The sequence below is a fragment of the Sturnira hondurensis genome, unplaced genomic scaffold (assembly GCF_014824575.4).
Source record: "Sturnira hondurensis isolate 20B ecotype Veracruz unplaced genomic scaffold, ASM1482457v3 Scaffold0016462, whole genome shotgun sequence".
NCBI lineage: Eukaryota > Metazoa > Chordata > Mammalia > Chiroptera > Phyllostomidae > Sturnira > Sturnira hondurensis.
Genome location: NW_028089093.1, coordinates 1985765 through 2012808, shown reverse-complemented (window position 1 = coordinate 2012808; position 27044 = coordinate 1985765). Strand labels below are relative to the sequence as shown.

Below are 27044 nucleotides of genomic sequence, written 5' to 3'. Positions count from 1 at the left end.
CCATATGGGCAGGCAGTGGACTTGGAGTCCATCCAAATAATCTTCCACTAGCGGGGAGAAAAGAACCATTGTTCATGAGGGTTCAGATCTCGGAAACTGGTCAACCCTTCTAGGCTGCTCTCCTATCAGATGACAAAGGTTCTTTGTTAAATTATCAAATTACATCCAGATACAGATAACAATTCTTGTGCTCAGAGTGATCATCGCTAGTCTTTGGATATACATCCCTGGCCCGCAACCTCTTACCTCGTGAATTCTTTGTGGCTCTAGTATTCAGAATTCGATTACCGGAAGTGCACATCTGCCAATTTTGCTTGATCCATCATTCTGAGGCCTCCCTCCTCCTGAACTTTTGTGCCATTTTCTTTAGTTCTCTGTGGCCATTATTTCTCATATTATATTTATTTGTGTAACTGTCTGAGAAAGCAGCAATTGTGTCTCACTCATCATTGTACCCCCTATAGTATTTCATGCAAAGGTTAATAAATGGTTGGTGAATGAATAGAATGTGACCAAAATTCCTTAGTAATGAAATACAGGAAATGTAGTTTACTTTATAAAGTCTTCTTAGTGCTTTCTTTATATGTTCCATAATTCCCTAGTGTACCTTCGTGGCTTCTTCCAAAATCCACTTCTTTAATTTTTAATAACTCTCTTTCCTTCATAACCAGAGTTGGTGTGACCAGACTGATTTCCCTTTCATAAATCCTATGACATTTCTTAGCTACTTATGGCGGGTGGTATTTACCGACAGTTTATAAATGGAGTTTGTAAGGCTAAATCAGTTTATGTCCCTTTAGGTAATGTGCCTAGAATTTGAATATCTGCTACCACGGCAACTTGGGTGCCTGTTAAATTAATTGGTGCAAGTATTCAGGCTTCCAAAAGGTGCAGATAACTGATTAATAGGTAATGACCCATGACTTATGGCAGTTATGCAATTTCCCCTGTAAGTTATAGTAATAAATTGAAAACATTTTTATATATGTGATCATTTAGTATAACTTTATAGAAATGTCATTATACATTGTGGGTGTGTGAAGTAACTTTGTAAAAACCTTTGGTTGCTATTAAGCCCACCCTTTCCTTCTATCATATAAGTCCACATCAACCTGAAGTCTCTTCTTCCCCGAATTTAAAGCAACACACCTATTCGTGACTTAGCTCTAGTTCTGGCATTAGGGCCTCACAGGACTTCTGTATCCTTTTGTACATGTTATTTCCATGGTTACTAGCATGGTTGGTTCCTGGGAACTGAAAACCAACCTGAAGTAAGTAGCTGAAGAAAAAAATGGGACTTATTGGGAGGATGGTGTGGCAGAATAGAAACAAGGGCTGAACAGGCGCACTTTGGNGTAAAAACCTTTGGTTGCTATTAAGCCCACCCTTTCCTTCTATCATATAAGTCCACATCAACCTGAAGTCTCTTCTTCCCCGAATTTAAAGCAACACACCTATTCGTGACTTAGCTCTAGTTCTGGCATTAGGGCCTCACAGGACTTCTGTATCCTTTTGTACATGTTATTTCCATGGTTACTAGCATGGTTGGTTCCTAGGAACTGAAAACCAACCTGAAGTAAGTAGCTGAAGAAAAAAATGGGACTTATTGGGAGGATGGTGTGGCAGAATAGAAACAGGGGCTGAGCAGGCGCACTTTGGAAAGTCAGGCAACAGGGCAGTGCCCAGGACCCCAGCAGCTGGGACCAGGCATTCCATGTGTCTGGTGCTGTCTTTCTCTTGCCCTCACCTCTGGATTCTTACTTTTGGTGATTTCCGATGTCAGCCCAGCTTCTCTTCAGGGCTAGAGACACTGACACAGCTGGCTAATCTGATGCTTTCTTTGCTTTGGAACCATCAGGGACGGTGGGGGGGGTGGGGATGGAGTGCAACTCAGTTCTGGTTGGAAAAACCTGAGCTGCATCCCTCCCTGGACTGCAGGGGAGGCTCCTGGGGGAGGAGCCAACGTCCCACAAGGGGTGGCGGGAAGGATTCAGCCAGTATTTGTGTGCTCTGTTGTCACCGCTTTACTGGTCACAAAACGAGGGTAGGAGCAAGTTAAAACAGTGAACCTCGCTCTCTGTTATGCCAGTGAGACTGGACTGGTGGTGCGGTCATCTGGTGGTGCTTCCTTAGAGAAACGATGACTTTGGTTTGTTTTCTGGTCTGTGAGAGTGATGTGCCTGTGGTTTTGGAAAGATCTGAATTCATACCAGTGTGAGCTGGAAAAGGCAAATACTAAGGCATCAGCTACAGGAAAGTTAATTAAATTACACAGGAGCACATGTTTTAATTTCAATTGTGAGTTATTTTTTCATTACTGTGAGTGTTTATTGTTGATTGTATAGTATTGCTATTCATTCTTTCCCACGGTCCTGCTTCCTGTTTTATTTTATTTCTTAGGTGTATAAAGGAAGACAAAGGAAGCAAATGATTGAATGAATACTTTCTATTTTAATATTTTCTTTTTTATTGTTGTTTAAGTTTAATTGTCTCCATTTTCCTCCCACCAAACGCCTCCTGCCCACCTACCCCTACATTCCACCCTCATTCCTACCCACCTTTGGCTTTGTCCATGGGTCCTTTATACATGTTCCTCAACAACCCTTCCCCTTCTTTCCCCTATTATCCTCCTCCCCACGCCCCTCTGGTTACTGTCAGTTCTGTATTTCCACGTCTCTGGTTACATTTTGCTTGCTTGTTTTGTTGATTAGGTCCCAATTCTAGGTGAGATCATGTGGTATTCATTTTTCACCGCCTGGCTTATTTCACTTACCATAATGCTCTCCAGTTCCATCTACGTTGTCATGGAGGGTGGGAGTTCCTTCTTTTTTTCTGCTGCGTAGAATTCCATTGTGTAAATGTACCGCAGTTTTTTGACACACTCATTTACTGATGGGCACTTAGGCGGCTTCCAGCACTTGGCCATTGTGAATTGTGCTGCTATGAACATTGGGTGCATAGGTTCTTTTGGATTGGTGTTTCAGGATTCTTAGAGTGTAGTCCCAGCAGTGGAATTGCTGGGTCAAGAGGCAGGTCCATTTTTAGTTTTCCTAAATGGAAATTCCATATTGTTTACCTTATACGATAGATCAGTGTTGGGGAATTCCTAGATTTGAAATGTCAAATGTAATTTGAAATTATTTCTTATTTATCCATTTGGCAGGAAGCTTTCTTTCTTTTGGGTTTTTCCTGTTTTTCTAACTAAGTGAAATTTTACAAAGCTGGGATAAAGTTTTTAAAAGCAATAAAGTTGACTTATAGCCCTGAACTAGAAAACCTTCTCTCTCCCTTTTTCATAGTTAAGTCAAACACTTAGCTAAGTTTTTAGAACATGAGCCTTAGCTCCTTAAGAAGCTTTGTGATAGTCCAGGATTTGTTGGCTCTCTCCTCACTGGCATCCTGACTTCAGGAGGAGAGAAAATCCTCACATCTGTTCTCAGAGCCTTCTGCCTTTCTTTTCTTGCTGCTACTGAGGATTTTGTGTCTGCCACTGAAGTCTTATAATTTAATGCACATTTCTCAGATCGTATTAGCACTGCACATTTGGAACTCTCTGATACTGCTCTTTTGTGGATGTGGTCATAATAAATCCCCTCGTACATCTTGGTCTTCTGCTTCATCTCACCCGTGGAACATGGCACCAGGTCAAAAATCCAGTTGTGTTTTTGCTGGGGCGAGAGTAGGAAAAACTGTACTGGGCCATGGAAATGCCCATGTGTTTTACATGTCATCTGAATAAATAATAACTAAAAAATGTGTATGCTTATGTATGCAGAAACCATGTAATAATGTATGTTTTAATGCAAATGCAAGCCTTAGGTGAAAAGGATTAGGAATTTGAGGAAAGCAAAAACTGAGGTGCAGGCGTGTAGTTCCCTGGGGTCACCGAGGGCCGACAGCCAGGAAACACAACGTGCAGGGCAGAGGAAAATGGGTCTCTGAAGAGGAGTAAGCTGAAACCTTGGATAGAGGGTCAGATTCCAGGTTTTTGAAATGTGAGCAAAAAATTAGTCTTTTAAAAAAATTCTCAACTGCGGGTATTATTGGTTTGAGAGAAACATTGATGTGAGAGGGAAAAATTGATTGTTTCCTGTACGTGTTGGAGCAGGGATCAAACCCGCAAACTAGGTATGTGTCCTGACTGGGGATTGAACCTGCGCCCTTTCTTGGCATACGGGATGACACTGCAAACAGCAGCCAGGGCAAGGCCTCTCTGTTGTTGTAGACCGCATCTACCTGTTTCTGATATTAGGTTCATGAATGGCAGCCTTCTATGCTGCTTTTTATTAACATAATTTAAAGTTCTCCTGTTAGAGCTCTGTCTTTGGACTTTAATTTCCAACTGATAGGAAGTTCATAACTGAACTGTTTTCACCTGGACATATTGTCTGCAGTTCCCCATCCCAGGATGTGTCTTCAGCCAAGAAACGAAAACAGGACATCTGTCCTATGTGAGCCCCGGTGTCGGCAATGGGACAGATGAGGACAGTGTGGCTCATGAGGGTATTTGATGGGAGTGTTTTGTTGATAATTAGTGTTCTGCACGCAGTAGGGTTTGAATGGTCCACTCTCAACCTTATTTTTCCTAGAAGCCCTCTTGTTTTTAGGGTGCTATTTAAGAGAATGCAATGTTTTTCCGGCACACATTTATTGGACTGTGAGAGAATTACATGTGTTTACTGATAAAATTTGAAATGCCATGGATGACATATGGATATTTTTGGTGCTGTGGTTAAATAATGGTTTTTAAACATTTATGAAACTAAGATTTCTTTGACTATATAGGAATATAAGTAATGACTGGCATCCCTAGAGAAGAATTAAGTCCTAAAATGTTTAGGGTTTCTTCAAAAAATTAGTCTAGCTTTTCTAAAACATCATGAACATTTTTAATCAGTCATATCTTGAACATTTCAATGGAAAAATTTATAATAGAAATTGCTAGGGTTGCATGGAATATAATAATTTGAAAGTCAACGTGTTTTGGGGAAAGTTTTGTTTTCTTTACCACTTTTCAAAATAAGATATTTTCTCTCTTTAAAAGCTGAAAGGTTTAATGAAATTAGTTGATAAAGTGGGTGACTTGTATTCAATTGATATGCACAAAATAGTCTTTACTCTTACCTCTTTCCTATTTTTTAAACTTTTCTTATTTATTTATTTTTTCAGTTAAAGTCTTTCTCTACTTCTTTCTTCAATTACTTTGTTTTTTCCAGGTTCATTTTCTTGGTGGGGGGGGGCTGGTTCAGGGGGGGGAGGGGAGGGCTGGCACACCTTGTGTAATATCCTGCTTACGTAAGTGAAGGTCAGACATCTGGCAGCCTCATAAGCCTGAGAAAGCTTGATATGTTATAAGAGTTTCTGTACAAATGAGAAGAACCACAAGGTGTGTAGGGCACAGCCTGTGGTGGGTGGCTGTCTAGGCTAATAGTTCTCCACTCAGGAGAAAGCTCCCAGCTCTCCTTTGAACCCATCTATCACCTCAAACCCCCATTCACACAGTTTTCCAATAAGCCCACTTATCTAGTTGCACAGTATGAGGACGGTTGAAGAAGCTTGTAGCAAGCTTGGGAAGAGGGTGGTGGTGTTAGAAGGAGGAGGCATGGTTTGAGCCCCAGGAAGGAAAAGAGAGGCAAAGAGAGGATACACTTAAAGGCAAAGCGAGGATAAACCATATAAATGAAGCAGAGAAGCGCGTGGATATCAGTTGCTGAGAGCACGGCCCAGTGGTTGAACTGGGTTGAACTCCAGTGGCTATCAGTAATGTTCCCCGTTGCCCTCATCACCAGTTGAAGATCAGACTGTGTTCATTATAACCCATTTTAAAAGTCAGGGAAATGTGTAACACTTTGGGGTTATTAAACATCCCATATAAAGGCGGGCAATTCGAGAAATTAATTTAAATATTTCTGCGAAAATGACCTAAGCAGATGTCAGATTCCAGCATGTTTGTCAGCAGTTTTCTTTCCTGCCTTTTCTTTTATATCCACTGAGATGTTGCTTTCACAAAAGACTTTTTGTCTCTTCTCTTTAAAGATAGACCCTTCATTTTGACCTCTCCTGTTGCTCTTTTATGGCATGCTTTCAGATATGTCCCAGTGGCCCCTAGTGAAGATGTTCTTCCCACGAGTAGACTGTGAATCCGGTGTGAAGTGAACACAGTGATTAATTTCTCGCAGCTTTGTCCTCCAGCCCCTATACCCCCACAGTCTGCCCTGTGGCCAAACTCCTTGCAGAGTTGTAGGCATTTGTTGGGACTGGTTTTTGCCCCACATATTTCTCCGGCTCTCTGTCCATTTCCCCTCTACAGGGAGTTCGGAGAATTAGTTTGAGTCCTGTCCTCAGCAGCTCCTTCTAATATTTATTTACTCAGCAAGTACTCAGTGCTGGTCCATGGGCTAGAGAAACACAGAATGAATGCACGGAAGTTCATGCTCCTGAGCAGTTTGCATCCTAGTGGGGGAGGAAGACAAAGAAATTGATAAAGTCAGCTCCACTGTGAAGCCAAACCAGCGCAGTGTGGTGGGGGAAGGAGGAGCAGCAACAGAAGAGGCGGCAGCCCCAGCAGGACCTTGGGGTGGAGATTGCAGAGATCCAACTGAGTAATGTGAAGGAGCTGGCTGGCAAAGAGCAGTCTAGGCAGCCAGAGCAGCAAAGACAAAGATTCCTGAGGCACGAATCAGCTGTGTGGAAAAGGAACTTGTGCCTTGTGCCCGAAGGGCAGTGTGGGGAGTGCTGTGGGTTCCCTGCTCACGGGGTGCGCAGGCTAAATGGTGGCCCCTCCTCTCCAGGCCCCAGTGGTGGCACCCGCCAGAAGTATGCAAGGCTGGCCCTCTTGCCTCAGTGGGACTAATGGTGGGTGTGTTTGTTTTACCTGAGGCCACATGTTTCCTTGGCTTTTTCCCATCCTCCGGCCCTGCCTCCTCACCCTTTGTCTTTGAGAGCGTGTCCTCAATAAATTAGGTGAACAAGAACCCTTGCTCAGCCCTGTTTCTAGGAAACCCTAACCTAAGACACATAAGTGAACTTTTTGAGGCTCCCCGCCCCCCAACTCCTGGGCTCTAGGTCCTTAGATAGGTGCCTACCTTATATGTCCACTTGAATGTTCCCAAGATACCTAAAACTCCACATGCATAAAAATGGAATTCAAGAAAAGTTTCCCTTCTCCTCAAGCTTTGGCTCTTCCTGTACCCACTCCTTTGGTTGTGACCCCACCTCACCTAATTATGCCATGGATTCAGAGTTGAGCTTGGATTTTCCCTTTCCATTCAATTCATGTCCAGTCACTCAATAAGTCATTCCTCTTGAATGTCTCTCCCCTCCTTTGTCTCTCCATCTCCACTTTTATTGCTTTAGCTCAGAGTCTTGACCTAACTATTGTCTTAGTCTCCCAAGTGGCCCCCTCACCTCCCCTTGCTCACTGCTCCCACCCATTTCTACAGGTTACCCCGTTATAAAATGAAAAGTCCCATCCACCCACTCTTCTACCGTGAGTCCTTTAGTGCCTTCCTAGTGGATTAAATGGCAGCTTGTTATACTCTGGCACGGCCACCTCTCCCTCATCCTTCTTCACGGCGGCCACCGCTGTGTGCACTGCTTGGTGGTTTCCTCAGGCAACTTCCAGTGTCAGACCTCTGGCCTGTTAGTCCTGCCCTGCTGTTCCTCGGGTGCCCACTCCCTCCTGGGCTGTGCCTGGAAGCCTCAGCTTAGGCTGCCTCCTCTGGGAAGCCCTCTGTGAGCCACCTAAGGAACATTGTTTGTGTCTAACCAATGTGATCTGAAAAACAGTTCAGTGTATTGTGATCACTTGCTTTATTATATTTTTATAAATTAAAAAAAAATTTCTTATGATTCTAGAGGGGAAGGAGAGAAAGGGAGGAAGAGAACCCTTAATGGGAGAGAGAAACATCAATGGATTGCCTCTTGCCCTTCCACCAACTGAGGACTGAACCCACAACCCAGGCATGTGTCCTGACCAGGAATCAAACTGGCAACCTTTTGGTTTGCAGGATGACACCCAACCAACTGAGCCGCACCAGTCAGGGTGACTTGCTTTATTTTTGAGCAATGATTGGTTCTCAGAATGCAGAGAACCAATATTAGTTCTTGTTCATATTAGTGGGCATAGCAGTATCTGCTTTTTGACTGAGTAAAGGAAAGAATAAAGGGGAAACTTTGTGTTAAGTTTTTTGGCTTTTATACAGGATGGCTCAGTGGGTACCAGTGCTGTACATGCTCTTACCCACCAACTCTATAGAAAATAGGATCTACTTAAATTAGGTGACTAAAGATAACACTTCTAATGTGGATTTTCCCCAGGGAACACTGAATGATTGGGGAGGGGAGATTATGGAAGCCCTAATATACGGAGTTGTGAAATTCATTCATTTGGTAGATATTTATTTTATATTTGCTAGAAGCCCAGTGTTGTGTTATGTGCTTTGGGGGAATAGAAAATGATGCAGTGTCTACCATTTGTTCCTCAAGGGCTTCGACGTGGGGAAAATGCGGATAATATAGGAGAGTTTTGTGAGGCAGCATGTGACTCAATGACTGAACTAAGAAGTCAGTTCTGGGAAAGGAACCCTCCTCTTTGTAGGAGGGAGGGCTCAGCAGTCATAAGCAAAACCTCAGATGTTTGAAAGACTTACTGACATGAAATTGTTATACATAAATGATGTTCATATAACTTAATAGTTTCCAGATATTAAGGAAATAGCTCTCTCTTGGCTTGGTGGAGGAGGGCGTACATAATATTCGTGTTTGAAGAACTTTTTGTAAGACTTTGTAGCAAGCTTTGTGTGTTCACAGGTCACTCAGAAGGGTGAAGGTGAAGTAAGGGTGGTTCTCAAATGGGGGATGGAGGAGGTAATTCGTTTAAACCAATTAGGGTGTGAAGGGAAAATGCTTTTCCCTGCGCTTTCTGATTTATAAGTGTGCACTCCGTTCTGGGAGCTATGGGAATATTGGCCACTCATCACTGACAAAATAGTCACCTCCTCTTGTACTTCAATTTCTTAATTAACTGAATATCTATGAGGTCACATTTTATGCCTGATTCTTTTTTGGTTTAATTTTCTGCCTACCTCTTAGTTGTTTCCTTGTGTCTTAATCTAATTTATGCCCTTCTGTGGTTCTGTGTTCTGAGGACAGGGACTGTTTAAGCAAGGATGCATTGTTGATCCACCACTCTCCCGTAGGGGTCGCTATGAGAGTAGCAGTTTGGCATTCTTCCCTGCCACCCTGCACCGTGTGGCATGACTTGACACAATTAGCCGAAGGATGGTGAGATCTGGTTGGGGTTGGTGTTTTACTTTTGGGAGTGTTATGAGCCCAACCCACCAAGAAGGTTCATAACTGTGTTTTATCACTTTAGTTTATAAATGCTACCTGTGCATTTTTTTCTACCTCATGTATCAGGTGCATTATTTTTTTAGCGTTCTCATGCCTCATTTGCATATGACAAATATATGCATATAGACCCATTAAACCATTTCAGTGGCTTTTGCAGCATGCATGATGGTAGCCTTAACTTGGCCTCCTGTAGGACCTCAGATTATTGTTTAATGGGGTTGTCACTCAAGATACTTACTGGCTTCCTCCAGCGCTTTTAAAAAATTGAATTGAACATGATGAGGTGCATCCCCTTGATTAAATGTTTTTCCTTCCATGCAATCACCATTAGCTGTTTGGCTCCAATTCTGTATTCTTTTGAAGCAGCCCTGCATTGCAAATCAATATCTCTCTGAAGAGACAGTGTGCTGTGAATTGCCTGGGCAGCATATGCACAGTTACTTTGGCTGCAATGCTGCTGCAGAGCCCGGTTACTCTGCCTTCCTGGGAACTCCACAGGCAAGTCCATCGTGTTTGGAGGAAAAAAATTAGATTTTTTGGGGGAAAAATATTGAACTGTTAGAGCTGTTGCTACTGAATGTTAGCATGTCTTTTGTATTCCTCTGAACCATTTTTTTTTGTCTGATTGCATCAAGAGTAGCTTCTCTTGGGTGATTTCTGGGTTGTGTGTGTGTGTGGGTTTTTTTTTTCCTCTTCTGCTTCCCCCTGTCTTGCTTGTAGTACGGCCGTACCATTTCAGCTTGCTAGTGCAGAAAGATGTGAATTCAGTTACTGGATGCGCCTGGCCTGGTGCAAACACATTGCTAGAGACATGTTAAAGAGTTCCAGGTGAATCGAGCCTGAGGGAGACAACAAGAGAACGGTAAGAGGGAGCATGCTTAAAATTAGAGCAGGGTTTTTAATTTGGAACATCTCGGCAAGTCTGAATCCTGACTCACTCATTTACAACTTGAAAAGGATTCATTTTCTGCATGTCGTTTTACTCACCCCCTTCCATTTAACTGCCAGAACCGGCACAGATTGATCAAGGGGGTATTCAAATTAGGGAACTGGCAGGAGGTTACTCATGGGAGAGTCCCCTGAGGCTCCCAAGGCTACTGCTTATAGTTTGTAAACACCAGTAGCAGCAATAAGATGAGGAAAAGGTTTCGCGACTGTGCTGCTTTGCCATAGCTGAGTCTTATTTCTTTTGAAACTTGTCTTATTTATTGCAGCTTAAAGAGATCTTGCAGATTGTTTTGCCTGGCTAGGCTTGGCTGCATGCCCTCTGAGTCAAGCTAGTGAAGGATGGAAGACCACTTTTTTCATTTGGGTAAACTGATGCCTGTGAATGAGCTGGGTTGGATCTGAGTGGAATAAACATCTCTGATATATTAAAGATCTGGGGCTTCCTCCCTGCTCATCCCCCCCGCCCCCGTTCCCTTCGGGCACCGAAATGCACCTGCTGTAAGTGTGTGCTGCCTGGAAGAGGTCAGTGTGCTGGTGTTTTGCCTCGTTCCACCTGCCGTGGTTATGCTTTCATGTATGGGAGTGATGATCCGTCACGCAGGTCTGTTTGAAGTGCTGGCTCCAGTAGTGGACCATGAGAATTTTGGATGCAAATGGAGAACCCCTCATGCACGAAGATGGGGCAGCAGACAGGCTACTCCGAAACGATGCCTCTCAGCTGGTGAAAAAGAAACAGTTGAGAGATATGTAGACCTTGATGTGTCTACAGAGGTTACACTCCTGTTTCCTTTATTAACTGGCACAGAGTACAGTGGGTAGGGTTGGTTGAAGTGGAAGGGCACGTTTTCATATTGTTCAGAGTGAGGCTACTGCATTTCAATGGTCCTGGTGCGTTTTTAGGATGCATCTATTATCTAGGTGCTGAATGTTCAGGATGTCAGCATTGGATTTTTTGCCTTAAAAACGTTCTACTTATGTATATTTAACTCTGTAATTCCTGTAAAGTATAAGTGATGAAGGTAGTGACGGTTAGTGGAGAACATCCTCAGAACTCGCGGCAGCATGCTGGCCACCAGCCAGCTGTGTATCATTTTGTGACATAGGCATTTTTAAGAGAAAACACATGGTTACTTGATAGGCTAATTGAGAGAAATATTGATCATGTATGAGGGTTCACTAGAATTTCTTTTGGGAGGGAGGAGCCTTCAATATTGCTTCTGAATATACTCAACTGCTTATTGTAATGGTTAGACATTGATTTTGGGGAATGAATATTTGAATTTTCTTCCAAATAAAGTTCATATTTTCTCCTATTTTGATATTTTAAATTATCTTTTATTTCCCATATTTCAGATGTTCTTTAAGTTTTTCTTTAAGGAACTTTTTTCCTAAGAAGAAAAGGATATGCCCTGCATTTGGTGTTTCTGTTTCTGAGAGTGCTGTATTCTAGCTATTTATATTTTTACCTTCACTCTGTGTAAGCTGTGAGGCTTATTCTTTTGCCCCATGACAGAAGGAGTTGTACACTTGCCCAAAGTAAGCCATTTTCAAAAGGGGAATAAACAGCAGAGCAATAATATAACATTGATTTTACAATCATGCATTTTTTTATTCCTCATTGTACAAACATGTATTAGCCATCTACCATAGGGAAGAAATCACAGGACATGCTGTGCCGAAGTGCAGATGAAGTTGCCACACTCCCTTCCTTGAACTGAAGGGGCTCAGGTACAATCATATTGGTATTTTCCTCTGGAATATGCTGCGTTAGACTTTCTAATGAATCAGTAAGTTTAATGCTTTGTGAATATTCTGCTTCCCATTTAGGGGAGTGCTTTGTCAATTTTCGTTTAATCATTTGTTTGCAAACCTTTATGAAGAGTCTACTGTGTAGCAGTGTAGCTACTGTGTTATCAGGAAGTGAGTAGATCTGGCCCCTGTCCCCAGGGAACTTGCCATCTACTTCCTTTTAAAGTATTTCGTGGAGAAATTTTGTAGCACTTCCTTTACCATTAATTTTTTTGGCCACTTGTGAAACAGTATATGCTTTGATTTTTTTCATTTCTATGTTGTACTATAAAATATACATAATAAAATTGATCATTTTTAAGTGTACATTTTATTGACAAGTATATCACAGTGTTTTGCTACCATGATCCATTTTTAGAATTTTTTCTTCATCTCAAGCAGAAATCCTGCTCATTGAATAATAACTCCCCAGGGCCCCTCCCCCCAGGTTCTGCAGTCTCCTTTCTGTCTCTGTGAATTTGCCTAGTCAAGGTACCTCATATGATATGAAGTGGAATCACATAGTATTTGTCCTTTTGTGCTTGGCTTATTTCACTTAGGTTGGTTTTGAAGTTCATCCGTGTTGTGGCACATGTCAGAATTTCACTCCTTTTAAATGTATGCCTTGATTTTTCTGTGGAAAAGACAGGAATCTGTGTCCCCCCACCTTTATGTGATTTCACTAAATCAAGTTTCCATACGGATACCATAATAGATAATGTAGAGATACTAAATTAGAGATACTGTCCCTGGTAAACACGGGCAGGGTATGTGAATTAGAGATGCTCTGAGGGAATGATTGATGGGTGTATCACATTTGGAGTCTCTTCATGGCCTGGTAACTGAGCATGGTAAATGGGCTACTTACACTATCATGTCAGTTCTTTCCTGATGGAGGGCAGCAACCAGTGAAATATTAAGTGGAAGGCTGGCCTGTAGCTTCTGCCGCTATTAACATTTGAATTGTACCCTCTCCACTTCTAGTACCTGATTCTATCTAACTCTGCAAGCAGAGGCTGATCTTGTTGAGGTTCTCTTACAGTAGAATCAGAGACTCTTAGAACCAGCAGGTATTTCTGGGATTGTATTATCTCATTGGCTTCTCGGCATCATACATTCTGTCAATGGGAGAATCTCCTGATCCCTGCTGCAAGCCTCCTTCCACGTCCTGTGGCTGTTCTCAGTGGGCACTCAGTCTGAAAACCCCAGTTATCCTCTGAGTTTGACAGAGAGGAATGGCAGAGAGTGCACGCTTGAGTGTCATGTTAAGCATTTTTCCATGGGATGAGGGCAGGCCAACTCTATCACATAACATTCTCTTTCTCACATTTCTGGTTTTTCCGAGGGGGATTCTTTTTAGAAAGCAAAGTAAGTGTTCCCAGAGCTGTTCATTGATCAGCCATTAGCTGACTTGATGATTCTTAGCGTTTAGTAAAGGAGTCATGAAACCCAGACACATGTGGAGGAGGAAGAGCTGACTGGCGGTGTCTCACTGGCCCATTCCTGCCAGTTGCCCTGGTCAGTGAATCTTGTGCTCTGTCCCTCTGCCTGCAAATATGACTTAGATTTTCATTTCTGACTTTTGATAGGAGGCACCATGTGGGTGGTGGAAATTGGGCAGAGGAGGAGAAGATGGGTCAGAAAACGTGACACCACAAAGCAGGTCCTTTGCACGGCTTTAAAAATACTTTTTTTTTTTTGTTTTTGCACCAGAAGAGAGGATGAGAGAAGTGTTGTAGATCAGGTCTGTTATTTGCATATTTCTCTCAGGATAGAAGTTCCAGGGAAGACAACCTGGTGGTTATCAGCTTGGGCTTTGTAGTCAGGGTCCTGGGATAAATCTGGTTTCCTTTGTTCACTCTCTGTGTGGCCTTGGACGTGGTAATTAATTCTTATATGCTTCAATGTAAGGTCTGTAAAATTGGGATAATAATAGTACCCCATGGGCTTGTTTTAAGATTAATTGAGAAACTACATATAAAGCATTTTTCTCATAGAAGCTGTTATATAAGAGCTCAGTAATAGCCATCATCATTGTCATCATCATTGAAATCTTGAGTCCCCATCTGTCTTTTCCATCAACTTGCATTGTATCTTGCCCAAGCTCCTTCTCCAGTTTTCTTGATTATTGAGCATACACAACAATTCCTTGATGTTACTGGGTTTGCGTGTATAAGAGGAGGATATGGAAGAATGTTCCAGCGTTCTATTTATTGTCTGGCAGGTTTGGGAAGGAGAGAGATTCTGTAGGCTTCCTCTCCTGCCCAGCTACAAGTTTGCCCCTGCTGCTCACCCCCCAGCTAAACGAGATCTCACTGAAAATACAGAGATGACAGTGACGTGCTCCTGGGGCACTGGGGGTACTTCCAGGTGGCAGACAAGCAGCAGGGCGTGTGCATCCCCCTGCTCTGCTCCATTCACCTTGCATATCTCAGCCAGGATTTGTTATTGACTCGTCTCCGTCACAGGAAAGGTTTATAGAACCAGTCCTCATGAAATCAGTTAGGACTTTATTATTAATGGATTGCTGCCGGATCTATTATGGCTGAAATCTCAGCTCTCTACAATGGATGGGCCAGTTGTTAAAGCCGCCCTGAGGGCTGCATTCTGTTTTCTCCCCGTGGTTCATTGTTCCCTCTTCATAAGCTCTGTGTGGTTAGTGACCCATATATGATTCTCTGAAAAATTTAAGAGCTTCAAAAGTCAATCGTACATTGAATGATGCCCTATTTTTTTTCTGAGTTCTTTGGTGGGCTTTGCATCTAGATTTATTTTATGGGAATAAAAACACTAAACTTTTAAACTCTGTAACATCACTCGTGACAGTCATCGCTAAATTATTATCCAAACATTAGTAATGCATTTAAATTTTATTAAAAAGATGGTTATGGTAGGTGAGGAGATGTGAGTTGTCTTTATTTACATAGCCATCGGTTTCAGAGTGAGAAGATAGTACACAGTTTTATTTCTCCTTCAGGAAAGGAATTTAAAAATATTTGTAATATTTATTTTTAAATGCTGTTCATATGGTTACCAGGGGAAAAAAATCCAGGCCCTGGTGGATCAGTCAGTACCTCTGGTAGTATCTGTTCAGTTTCCATTTTTAATGTTATTGTGCCGTCTGGATGCTTTATCTTACTTGAGGGACAGATTAGTGAGCTACAGGTATTTGAAAGGTATAAGTATGAAGGAAAAACTAGCTTGGTTTTGTACAAAGAAGCTATGGGTGGTGCAGTGAAACTCAGAAGAAAAACAAGACAGATTTCAGAAGGCACCTGAGACTGTTATTTGCACAGCCTTTCAGACAAATGACAGCTTCTCGGGTCCTCATAATGTTAAAAAAACCCTCAAATGCTAAACATATGTGTACAGGTAGAAAGTGTGCTGGACCATGCTATTCCTTTCAAACACCTGCGAGTCTGAGTTCAGCCTCATCTGTTCGTTGGTTATGAGTGCTTCTGACATGGTAGCAATTTTAAATTGGTGTAGTTCATTTCGGTCAGTTCCCCTTGCCAGGTTATTTTACACCTCTGCACGGTGAAAACACACCTTGGTTTCCCCTTCTCAAATAGGGCCCAAGATAAAAATCTAATGAAAAGAAAATCTGTATTTAAACCTGTGAAGTCTGTGCTGAGGGAGGAGGGAGTCCCTATCTGCAGGCACAGAATTTTTTTCTAGGTAAGAGCTGTAAGGGAATAAATACTGTGTCTCGATGGGGGAACTAATCGGCCATGCAGTGTGAGCCACTTTGTAGCCGGTTCTGCTGCTTCTCCAGGAGCGGCTATTCCACTTTGCACTGCAGCTCCGGGAACTTCGTGGGGTAGCATCGGCTGTGCTTTGTGGCATCGCAGCCAAGCCACTCCCTTGTTGCATGTGCGAATTCTCATTGCATGCACCCCACTTTAGAGCCCTGAGGCTGTAAATGGGTGGGGGAGGCAATACAGATGTCCGATTTATTACACTTTCCAACAGTGTGTATTCATGTGGCCGTGGGTGTGAATGGTGCACTCCTGACTCCGTCTTTGTTTCATGATGGGATTTTCACCAGCATGTAATTATGGATGTCAAGTGGGAGTCAGAAGACTCGCGTGTTTTCTTCTATCTTCTCTTCAAACTTTTCAGGATATTTTAGTAAGTTTTTAGTGGAAACAGTGACCTGACTTCCGCAGGATTGCCATGTCCTTTTGTTTTGGATTAGGGGCTCATGTCCTCTGCCCATTCTGGGGTTGGGGGTGTTCAGTTATGCCTTGCAGACAAAAGGCTTTCCCCCCACCCCTACCCAGGGTAGGGTCTGTTTTAGGGTACACTGTACTCTTAACAGGTGTAAGTTCCTTTTAAAATCTTGTTTCTGGATCCTGGAGTGACTTCCTCCTCTCTCTTTTCAAAGCTACTGAATAAACTCCAGTAAATAGAGAGCAAAGCAAGATTCTGGGTTCAAATCTCCTTAGAATAATTTTGTGGTCATTGTTTTTACAAATATGGTGGCCAATAGTAAAACAATGCTTCTGTATTAAAACGTATAGTCTATAATTTTTTCTTTGATTGAAGTTGTTGAAGTGACATCGGTTAATACAATTACCTAAGTTTCAGGTGTACAGATCTATAATGCATCACCTTTATACTGTATTGTGTGTGCACGCCCCAAGTCAAGTTTCTTTCCATCACCGTGTATCCCTGCTTATCCCTCCTACCTCCACACTAAATCCATACATTTCTGTGTAGGAAGTAATGTTATATATGCTGTTATAACCCAGGTGTATTTTTCTGTTTTTGTTCCTCACCCATTCTATCCTATTGGTTTTTAAAAATTTATGAATATATTGGGTGTACCCACTATAAATATATTTGTGTACCTTACCAAAAAACTTTATTTTGGAGTTCAAAATTATACTAAAGGATTATTTGAAGTGTCCATGAGTGTTTGTGGGACATTTGAGTGAAATATTTACCCAAGGAATATTGAAATGATTATCACCCACCTTGTACCCAGAGACGGAAGCAGATTCTGCCTCTGAAGGCCTTGGCCTTTCTCACACTCTCAGGTACGTGTTTGGCGGTGGCAGCAGCACCTGTCATTTACACAGCGTAGAGTGCTGTGCCTCAGCCATGAACGTGCGCACGCATCCTCGGGGGATCTTGTTAAAATCTGGGTTTGGACTCGGTGGAACTGTGGGAAAGGCCGGGGCAAGGCCTGAAATCCCAGGTGATGCCAGGCCTTGCTGGTCTGCGGCCAGCACGGGGTTGGAGAATATTCCAGATAAAATTCTGATCCCCAAAGATAACTACATTCTGAAACACCTGTATAGGCCACATAGAGAAGTACCTATATAGCCAGTCAATGTACTCATCTATCTATGGGAGCCTATGATTAACATTGTATCTTTTATATCTATATCAAGGGAATAAGTATAACAGAAGAGAATGCAACTAAATAAAATTATTTTAACAATATGCATTAAAAATTTAAGCCGCTGGGAAGACCACCTAAGTATTTCATAATAGAGTTAGCAAAACAATTACCAGGCCTCTCGGCGGTGAGTAAGCTCTGAAGGGCTGGAAGGGTTGTAACAAAACCACAGTCACTGAAGTGGCCACATAAAAGAATGCAATGTCCTCAAGGGTTCTCCATTCAGCTGTGTCCATTAGCCATGGATTCCGGATTTAAATAAAATTAGGTCAGACCCTAAAGAAACCGGTCAGTAGAAAAATAGGCATTTTTCAATTGAATCACAATAGCAGACATTGAATTCTGGTGAGTGGGAACAGCCGGGGAAGCCTTTTCATTGACTGGAAAGGATCTAGGCCTGGGAGGCACCTCATTGTTATGTAGTCTTCTGAGGGCCGAGTGTTTCAAAAATGGCCTGTCTGTAGTTAAAGGGGAAGGCTTATAATAAGTTAAACACTCCATTTTTGAGTAAATATTAATAGAACACCATTTCATGCTGTCTTCTGGGCTTTGGGGACATTAAAGAAATGGCAGATGCGATGTTTGTGTACAGTCTGGCCATAGAAACAGGAGGAACACATGAGAAACACAGCGAAACAAAGACCCCCTTCCACCCCAGTAAAATTCATTGCATGCATGAAAACAAATTTCATAGTTACTTACAAAAGCATGTAAGACAGCATATATTTAAGCGACAAATTATAAGGTACAATCTAAAAATGACTCAGGGCATTTTTGGTTGCAACAGTGGCAGTGACATAGGGTCAAAACTAGCATTGGGTAGGCAAGGCCAAGGTTGCCCAATGTCCTGCAGTGTGACCGCTTTACTGAGCTGCTCACAAATAATTCCTCCGCCTTGAGGCTGAGGCCTGCAGCCCTGAGCCACAGTGCCGGGATCTCAGAGTTAAGGAAGACCCTTGGAGACTGAGCCATCAGAGGTGTTCACGGTGAGAACCAGTCTGCTGCTTTTCTAAACTCCGAGATCCTAAGGGAAATGGAATGTACAGGGAAGCACAGGGTGAATTTATGTGTCTGTCCTGGTCCAGTGAATCGATTTAAAATCTATTACCAGCTGCAAACCACTGCCTAGAGTTTGTAATAGGACGTTCTAGATGTAAAAGATCTTAAGTGCTATTTACTCCACCTGCCTCATTTTACAGATGAGAAATCTGAAACCTGGAGAGTTCAAGTGACTTGTTTTAAGCCACTTAGTTCTGACTTAGGTGAGCAACAGTCTTGCTTGCATGTTAGCTACTGTTCTGAAGGTGATTTGGGGTAAGTCTTGGTTCTGATAAAACATAGCTAGAACTAAAAGGACACTCATACATGTACCCTTCTGTATACATGTAGCTAACACATCCTGTATCTTTATTCCATTTAGCCAGGCACACTGCCACCTCTATGCACACGTGAGAAAAGGGGAAAAAACAGGCTCTAACAAAAGAGAGGGCAGCATACTCTTATTTTTTTCAAAAATTTTATTTAATTATCTTTAGAGGAGAAGGAAAGGAGAGAGGGAGAGAAATATCAATGTATGGTTGCCTCTCATGAATCCCCTGCTGGGAACTGGCCTGCAACCCAGGCATGTGCCCTGACTGGGAATTGAACCTCGATTGTGTGGTTCACAGGCCCGCACTCAGTCCACTGAGCTACACCAGCCAGGGCAGCATACTCTTATTTTTTAAAAATTAAAAAAAAAAAAGATTTTTTGGGTTTATTTTATTTTATTTTAAAAAATATTTTATTTATTTATTTTTAGAGAGAGGGGAAGGGAAGGAGAAAGAGTGGGAGAGAAACATCAATGTGTGGTTGCCTCTCATGTGTCCCCTACTGGGGACCTAGCCTGCAACCCAGGCATGTGCCTTGACTGGGAATTGAACAAGTGACCCTTTGCCTCATAGGCCCATGCTCAATCCACTGAGCTACACCAGCCAGGGCTGGCTTATTATTTTTGAGAGAAGGAAAGGGAGAGAGAAAGAAATGGAGAGAATGAACATGAGACAGATCATTGATCAATTGCCTCATGTGTCCCGACTAGGGACCAAACCCTCAACCCAGGCATGTGCCATGACCGGGAATTGAACAAGTGACCTTTCACTTTGCCGGATGACAGCCAACCAACTGAGCCACACTGGTCAGGGCAGGACAGCGTACTTTTAGATCTTACAGGTTTAGGTTAGCGATGAAGGTAGCTGTCATGAGTTATGATTCCACTGGCATTGCAAGTCTCTACTCCACCCCAAATACCTAGTCCACCTATCCCCTGGTGGCTGACATCTCTTTTATAAGTGACAAAGCTTTGTAATCTATATTGTTAAAGTTCAAATAATTCTGGAAGAAATAATACTCTCATTTAAGTGTTCAAAAACTTAGAAATGAGTGACAGTGTTTTTTTTTTTGAGGGGGGTGCAGATTTTGAGAGAAGATTCTGAGTAGGAGAAAAGCCCACAGGCCCTTACTAGGTAATGGGTGAAGGGAAAAACAAGTGTAAGAGGTTATTGGAATGTCAAGATTTTTGCTTGTTTCAGTTTTGTGTTGGACTTGTGATGCAGATTTCTTTTATGAATGTCAGGGGACTGTGACTTAGCTTAATGTGTGCTGCATGATGTGTATTTTCTGTGGGTCAACTTGGAGGCTTTTCAAGTAGTTCTTTTTCTGGTGTCTGCCTTCATGAAAGTGTGAATAGGTAGAGAAGAAGATCACATTCTGACTCAATAAAGTTCCGATCATCAGAAAATAGGTGATTCAAAGGGACAGTTTTCAGCCCAAATGAATTCACTTCAAATGAATGCCAACCGTAACTTAATTAAGTTGTGCTCTTTCAAATCCACTGCTGTGAGTATGGGAGACAGTTGTCTGGCTTTTACACAGCTCCAAGCTAAAATTATAGGTCAGACTGTGACTTTTGGAGCCTCCAACACTGTTTGAATTTGCAACAATTTTTACTGAATTTTGGGTCTGCCAGCTATGGTACAGACCCCTGTTAATAAAGAGTGAACCAAAATAATTGAATCAGGTGAACACTCAAGGGTGTGCCTCTCTAACCTTGTTTAAAATTCTAGCCTCTATTGAATTTACTGGAAAAAAAGGAGGTTCAGGGATTTATTTTGGTATCTGTGATATTTTCTTCTCTTTATCTGTTTTCAGATACCAGGAGACATCGTTGCTTATGTAAATTTTGCCACTTCAGTTTTTAAGTAGAACAAGGAAGTGTGAAAAAATGCAGCCACAGAGAAATTATGTATATCCTTAATTCCTATTACTATGGGAATGCCCTTTGCTTTCAGGCCGTACTGATAGAATAGCTGTTTACTGTGATGGGCTTTGGGCAGAGGAACCAAAGGTGTTTTCTTCTGAACCCATGATTGGCAAAAACCACTTTAGCCAGTGGAAACCCCTTGTAAATTAATAAAAAAAAACATTGACCAGACCCTTCAATCAGGGATTTCAAGGAAGAGATGCTCTTGGGAGCTATAAAATAAAGAGTTAAAAACAGTCTTTGCCCTTTGGAGGAGACAGTCGTGTTGCTGAGATGAAAGTCTCCCCCAAAGAATAATTACAACCCAGGGTACGCAAAATACTGGAGCGGAATAAATGCACGGTCACTGAGGTGAATTCTTAATAAAGGATTGGTCTGAGTGTGTGGGACTCAATCAATGAGAGTAATTTTTGAGAAGAGTCTTGACTAATATAATCGTCGGCCCATGACTTGGTGTGGGTGTGCCTATGCTGAGGGCACAGACAAAGAGTGTGTAAAGGACAGGGAGAGCTGATGGTGTATGAAGTGGCCAAGGGTCATCTGTGCCTGGAAAATCTGCAGTCAGCGGCTTTTGTACTTGGCCAAGTGCCCTTGTCCTTAAACATATATGTAGCTATTCAAAATATAATTCTGAAAACCATTTTCTCAATTGTTTCAACATTGATTACTGACAGTTAAATTTCTTTAATTTCAAATGCTAATTTAGTGTAACTAATTATGTGAATGATTAGACACCTTCAAAAAAGAAAACAGGCACAAATATGATTATTGCAAGTCACGTTACTAAACTATTCTTACCCTATTTTAAAACATCAACTCAGTCGATTTAATTTCAATATCATTTGTGTATTTCTTTGTATACCTTCCTAGGATTATAGCTTTACTTATTTAGATACCTTCCGGGGGTTTCAGTAATAATATTTTTTAATCATTCCGGTGTTGTGTAATGTATACAAATCTGCAAGTGACACAATGCCTTCTCCAAATAGCTAGATTGATAGGATCTGAGTTTCAGCCTGTTGGGGTCTTGGTTGCTTTTTTCCAAAGTGATTCAGATCTGAGTCACTGGTTAACAGAGAAGTTGTGTTTTCTTTCTAAGGGTTACATTTCCCAGAGTTATTAAAATTTAACTTATTTCCAAAGCAATGCTTTTGAAAATGCTTACATGGTTGCACATTAAGTCCTCTTTGCAATCAGTCTGGTGTCTGTCCAATCAGTCTGCGTTCTCTGTAAAACATTGCTGAGGAGATGTCACGTACCCTTTAGTCTGTCACTGAGTCACACTGACCTGGTCTGCCATCACTGGAATGTCCTGTGTCGCTGATCTTGCTGCATTGGTGTCGCTTAGGTCCTCTCTCCACGGTTCGGGTCAACCATTCTTACTCTTGGTGCAGTTCCTGCTTTGGATCCTCAGCTCACGGTTCCGTGTGTTAAAAAACCAAACTGTGTCCTCTTGTGTTCATCCTTCCTTTGTAAATGCCATCTGCCCTTTATATTAACTTTTCTCTCTCGAGATTATAACAAATACATGGTTTTTCAGTACCTCAACCTGCTCCATTTAACCATAGTTTTATTTTCCTTTCGGTGCTCAGATACATAATCACAGGTTAGCCAGTAAAACCCTGATAGGCAGATTCCTTTGTCCTTCTCCCACTGTCCCTGACATTTTTGGAAAAGATCCTAGTTTTCTGGTAACAGCTGGTTATTTCACAGCTGTTTTGTGCTTCCTGTCCTGTGAACTGGAATCAGGTCACTTCCCAAGGGTTCCTCTTCTGTCTGTCCTTGGTTATAGGCTTCCTTCCAGCTAGTGTTCAGTTGGTTATTCAGGATGAATTCTCTGCGATTTAGTTGTAATTCCAGTTTGTCCTGGAAGGAGGTTAGCGTAGCTTCCACTTACTCCTCCACCATCTTGGGTCTCTCGGGTTCCTCTTTTTTCAGAGTGGAGATTGGAGCATAGGTAGGCTAACATCTGGGCACTGGGGATGGACATGAAAGTCACTAAGTGGATCAAAGGGCTACCGTTTGGTGGTTGGAAAAAGCTGCCTTTTTGATATTAGGGGTTCCCGTTAAGTATTTCCAAATGGACACACCATGCTTCTGCCCTCTACTTTCTTAGGAGGTTTTATCTGTTGTCAAGGCATTCTATTGCACCAACCATGATAAGCATTTTGTTGTGGGAAGAAAGATTCTATTTGAGGAGGGAGAATGTTTCTTTAGGTTGCTGATAGGCCGAAAGAAGGATTCAAGTGAAGATTGAGCAGCAAGGCCCAGCACTTGTATGTAATCTGGTTTCTAGAACCCTCGTTCATTATTAGAACTCTAGTCCACTCACCTCTTTACATACCCTGAACACTTCAATGATTTTATTTTACTAGTTGCCAGAAATTGCAGCTTTCTGGGGGAATGAGTACGATTCTTACCTTTTACCTTGCCCATATTCTTCTGTAGGCCAGATTAGATAACCTTGCGTTATCTAATCTGGGGTCTGCTGGGGGAGTTGCCTGACAAGCTCAGGAGGTCAGACACAGGTCTATTCCTTTCTTGCATCTTTATGAAGGGCCTGCATTCTGCTTTCTCTTGTGCGTGTGGTTAACAGAGATGACCAGGTCACGTTTAAGTTGTTTGTCCCAAAGACTGGTAACTTGAAACTTTTCCAGAACAGTCACTTTGCCCTATGTGGAAAACTCAAGTATAGATTACTTTCCTGGATGGAGATGCATGCACAAAGCAGGCACGGATACAGGTATTATTCTCGTAAAACCCAGATGAAGTGGAGACCAGCATACATTGTATATAAAGTTAATTATGGGCAGAGTTTACTCCTCGGCTTTATAATGCTGATGGAGTTAGGCCAGGCAGAAAAGTTTCAGTGCGTGGTCACTTACTGATAGTGGTCCTAGAGTCATCCTTGTTTTCTCCGGGATCTGATACAGTGTATCAAATTCAGAAATTGGTATCTGCAACATATTCCTAAGAACATTCTGCTCAAATATCAAAGCGCTTCAAGCAATTTCGGTAAAGCGAGTGGATTCATTTTCTAATGCTGCAAGACACACCACTGCAAACTTAACCAGGTTATTGTCCTGGTCTCTATGGGTTAGAGGTCCAGGCATGGCAAAAGCTGGTTTCTCTGCGCTTGGTCTGATTGGGCTGAAATCAAGGGATTGGGTGTGGTTGTGGTTCTGACCTGGAGCTCGGGATTTCCTTACAAACTCACTAGTTGTAAGCAGAACTTACTTTCTTGTTGTTGCAGTTCCATGGTCCCCATTTTCCTGCTGGCTGTCATCCGGTCACCACTCTCAGGAACTAGGGACTGCCCCATAGATTATGCCATGGAATGTTTGCTTTCTTGCAGGCTAGCCAGGTCACATCTCTCTTCTTTTCTGAGGCTAGCTGGAAACACTCCCAGCTTTTAAAGGACTCTTCTGATTAGGTTAGGCCCACCCAGGACAATCTCATTTGGTCTATCACAAAATGTAATCATGGGAGTTATATCTCACCATCATATTTATCTCAGAGGGGAGAGGGGAACATTAGGTGGGGAACATTAGGTATCATGTTAGAATTCTGCTGATCACACTCAGCTTGTGGTTTTAAAAAAATCTTACTTTTGGTGACAGCATTTTATGCAGGTATATATGCTTCTTGTTTCTGGACAATAGCCTTTGGGTAATGCCTCCGAGTTTTTTCCCTTTTGAGCAGGAGAGTATGAAAACTGCTGGTTTGAATGAACCTTCTTAAATCTGATTTATGAATTCGAAGAACCTTATTGAGCTTTTCTGTGGGCCAGGCATTGAGCAAAGACACTGTAGGGAAAGGCTACAGTACTGTGGATGCCTTTCCCTGAATGGAGCTGGGTGGGAAGATGCTGCATCTCCAGTGTGTCCTGCTGACAGGGTGTGGGGAAACCACCCTGGGATAGTGACGTAGTTCAAAAATTGTGTGTGAACTAGAAACTAACTAGCAAGATACAGGTTTCTGAAGGTAGTGAAATTACAACCATAGGCATGTTCTCAGATATGTATACTGTGTCTAAGAAGTTTCCTTTGTTAATGATTGTTTTCTGCTCGTATTTTGTCACGTGCTAGTAGATGATAAAACTGATCCATGTGAAATGCTCAAGAATGTTTGTGGGAAAGGTTTTAAATGTAGAAATTTTGCTAAAACGCTTTTTCCTCATAAAATAATGGAAAAAAAGCTGCTCAGTCTTAATATAGAATACCTTAGACAAGCCAGTTTTCGGCTGTAGCATAGTTTTTATTGAATTTTTAGAATTATCAAGTGCGCCGGTGTCAGCTCCATCACGCGAGAGGCTACCTGACTGAGAGAACGTTAATATAGGACCCTTAATACAAGGCACGAGGAAGGAGATGAGGGTTTACTTGCAGTAGGTTTTGTTACGATTTCTCTTGCTTGAGGTGTACAGACTCGGAGAGTTACCAGAATTTTCGATTGGAGTCCCTCTGTCTCCTGACGTTAACAGCCTCGTGAGTCTCAGTTTTGTCAGAACTGGTTTTGTCAGAACTTCTCTTAGCAGAGAAGGAAAGGCTTATATGAACTGGCTAAGAATTAAGTTCATTCATGAACTGGCTAAGAATTAAGTTCACTCTCTTCGCTTTATGGTGTCCTTGCAGCTCTTCTTTTCCCAACTGACTTGGGGGGATCACACTTGGCATTGAGCCTCTACCCAGATTTCGCACTGCGGCCTTGTTGGCGTACCTGTGCCGCACAGTTATGTTTTGTAGTGAACACTTCCCCCACATATCTAGAAAAAATTTCACCGTGTATTTTCCTAGACATGTAGGGAAAAAGTGTTCTGTCTAAAAAAGAAACCCATTTTACTAAGACAGCACAAAGACCTCAAATAAAAAAAGAATGTGGGTCTGAATAGAATGTACCATATTCACAATGCAGTGTGCCGGTGGTGTGTTGTGGAATTGTGCACCTGAAACCTGTATGATTTTGTTAACCAGTGTCACCCCAATCAATTTAATAAAAAGGAAAATAAGTAAAAATAAAATAAAACTAACAAACAAAGAAAAGAATGTACTGTATATTTCTTTTACCCCACATTATCTGTGGAATTAGAATCTAGGTGCTCCTGAGCTGGGTGCCTGTGGCTCACGGTCTCTCCTGAGGTCCTCCTCAAGCAGAAGGCTGGGACCGTGCTGGCACTCATGGGCACAACTCACATGGTTGTTTGAGGCCTCGGTCCTTGTGCACATGAGCCTGTTCGTGGGGCTGCTGTCTGCAGTGGCAGCTGGCCCCCCCAGACCTAGAGACCTCAGAGAGAAGGACCGAGAGGAGGAGAGTACCAAAGCACGAGTCGTCCTTTCTAGTCTTTTCCCAGAAGCAATAGCCCAGGATCTCCATCACGCACGATTTATTGGGTACAGGTCAACAGACGCAGCCTGCACTCAAGATCTGGGGGCTAAGTAAGGGTGAGAATGCTTGGAAAGTGGCCAACACTGGGAGCGGTTTGTGAGAGTTTCTCCCATTCTATATGCAAATGATGAATTACCCATTTCTGAGTGTCAACCTTGCCTTTCTGGAATTAATACGACTTTTTCATGATTTATTATCCTTTTCATATATTATTGGATTCAATTTGTTAAAAATGTGCCAATTTTTGCATCTATATTTATGAGAGACATTGGTCTGTACTTTCCCTGTAATGTGTTGTCTGATTTCGGTGTTGGAATGATGCTGGTTTCCTATCTCGAGTTGGGTGCCAGTCTTTCCTCTTCAGTTTTTTGGAAGAGTTTCTGCAGAATTGGTATTATTTCTTCCTTAAATGTTTGGTTTACTTCACCAGCGATGCTCTCTAGTCCTGAAATTTTGTTTTTCATAAGGTTTCTTGTTACAAATTTAATTTTATTACTAGACACTGGCCTATTGTGTTTTTTTTTCCAAATTTTATTGTTATTATTTTTGAGTGAGCTTCAGTAATTTTTGTCATTTAAGGAATTTGTTTCATTTATGTTGCTGACTTTATTGGCATAAGGTTGTTCACAATATCTGTAGACTCTGCAGTGAAGTCACTGCTTTTGTTTCTGACATGGGCAATGTATATGTTTTTTACCTTTTGTCTTACCATCTGGCTAGCTGAGTCTTTTTTTAGTCTTCTCTGAAAACCAGCTTTTGGTTTCATTGATATTCTTTATTGTTTTCTATTTCATTTATTTCCACTCTGATATTTATTTATTATTTTATTCTTGTATTTATTTGGGGTTTCAATTGCTTTTCTTT

The 27044-nt window shown here is 42.0% G+C and overlaps 1 protein-coding gene across 3 annotated transcripts in view; it reads left to right on the top strand.

The window, feature by feature from the left end:
- Positions 1-27044, top strand: part of CDK14 (cyclin dependent kinase 14) — a 549832-nt gene that overhangs the window by 97522 nt on the left and 425266 nt on the right. Inside the window, exon 1 of one of the 3 annotated variants that reach the window (XM_037066083.1) lies at positions 10113-10216. The exons of the other annotated variants lie outside the window; for them this stretch is intronic. The gene's annotated coding sequence lies outside the window, so the exon portion shown is untranslated. Of the gene's footprint in view, positions 1-10112; positions 10217-27044 lie in introns of those variants that run through there. 3 annotated transcript variants of the gene reach the window in all.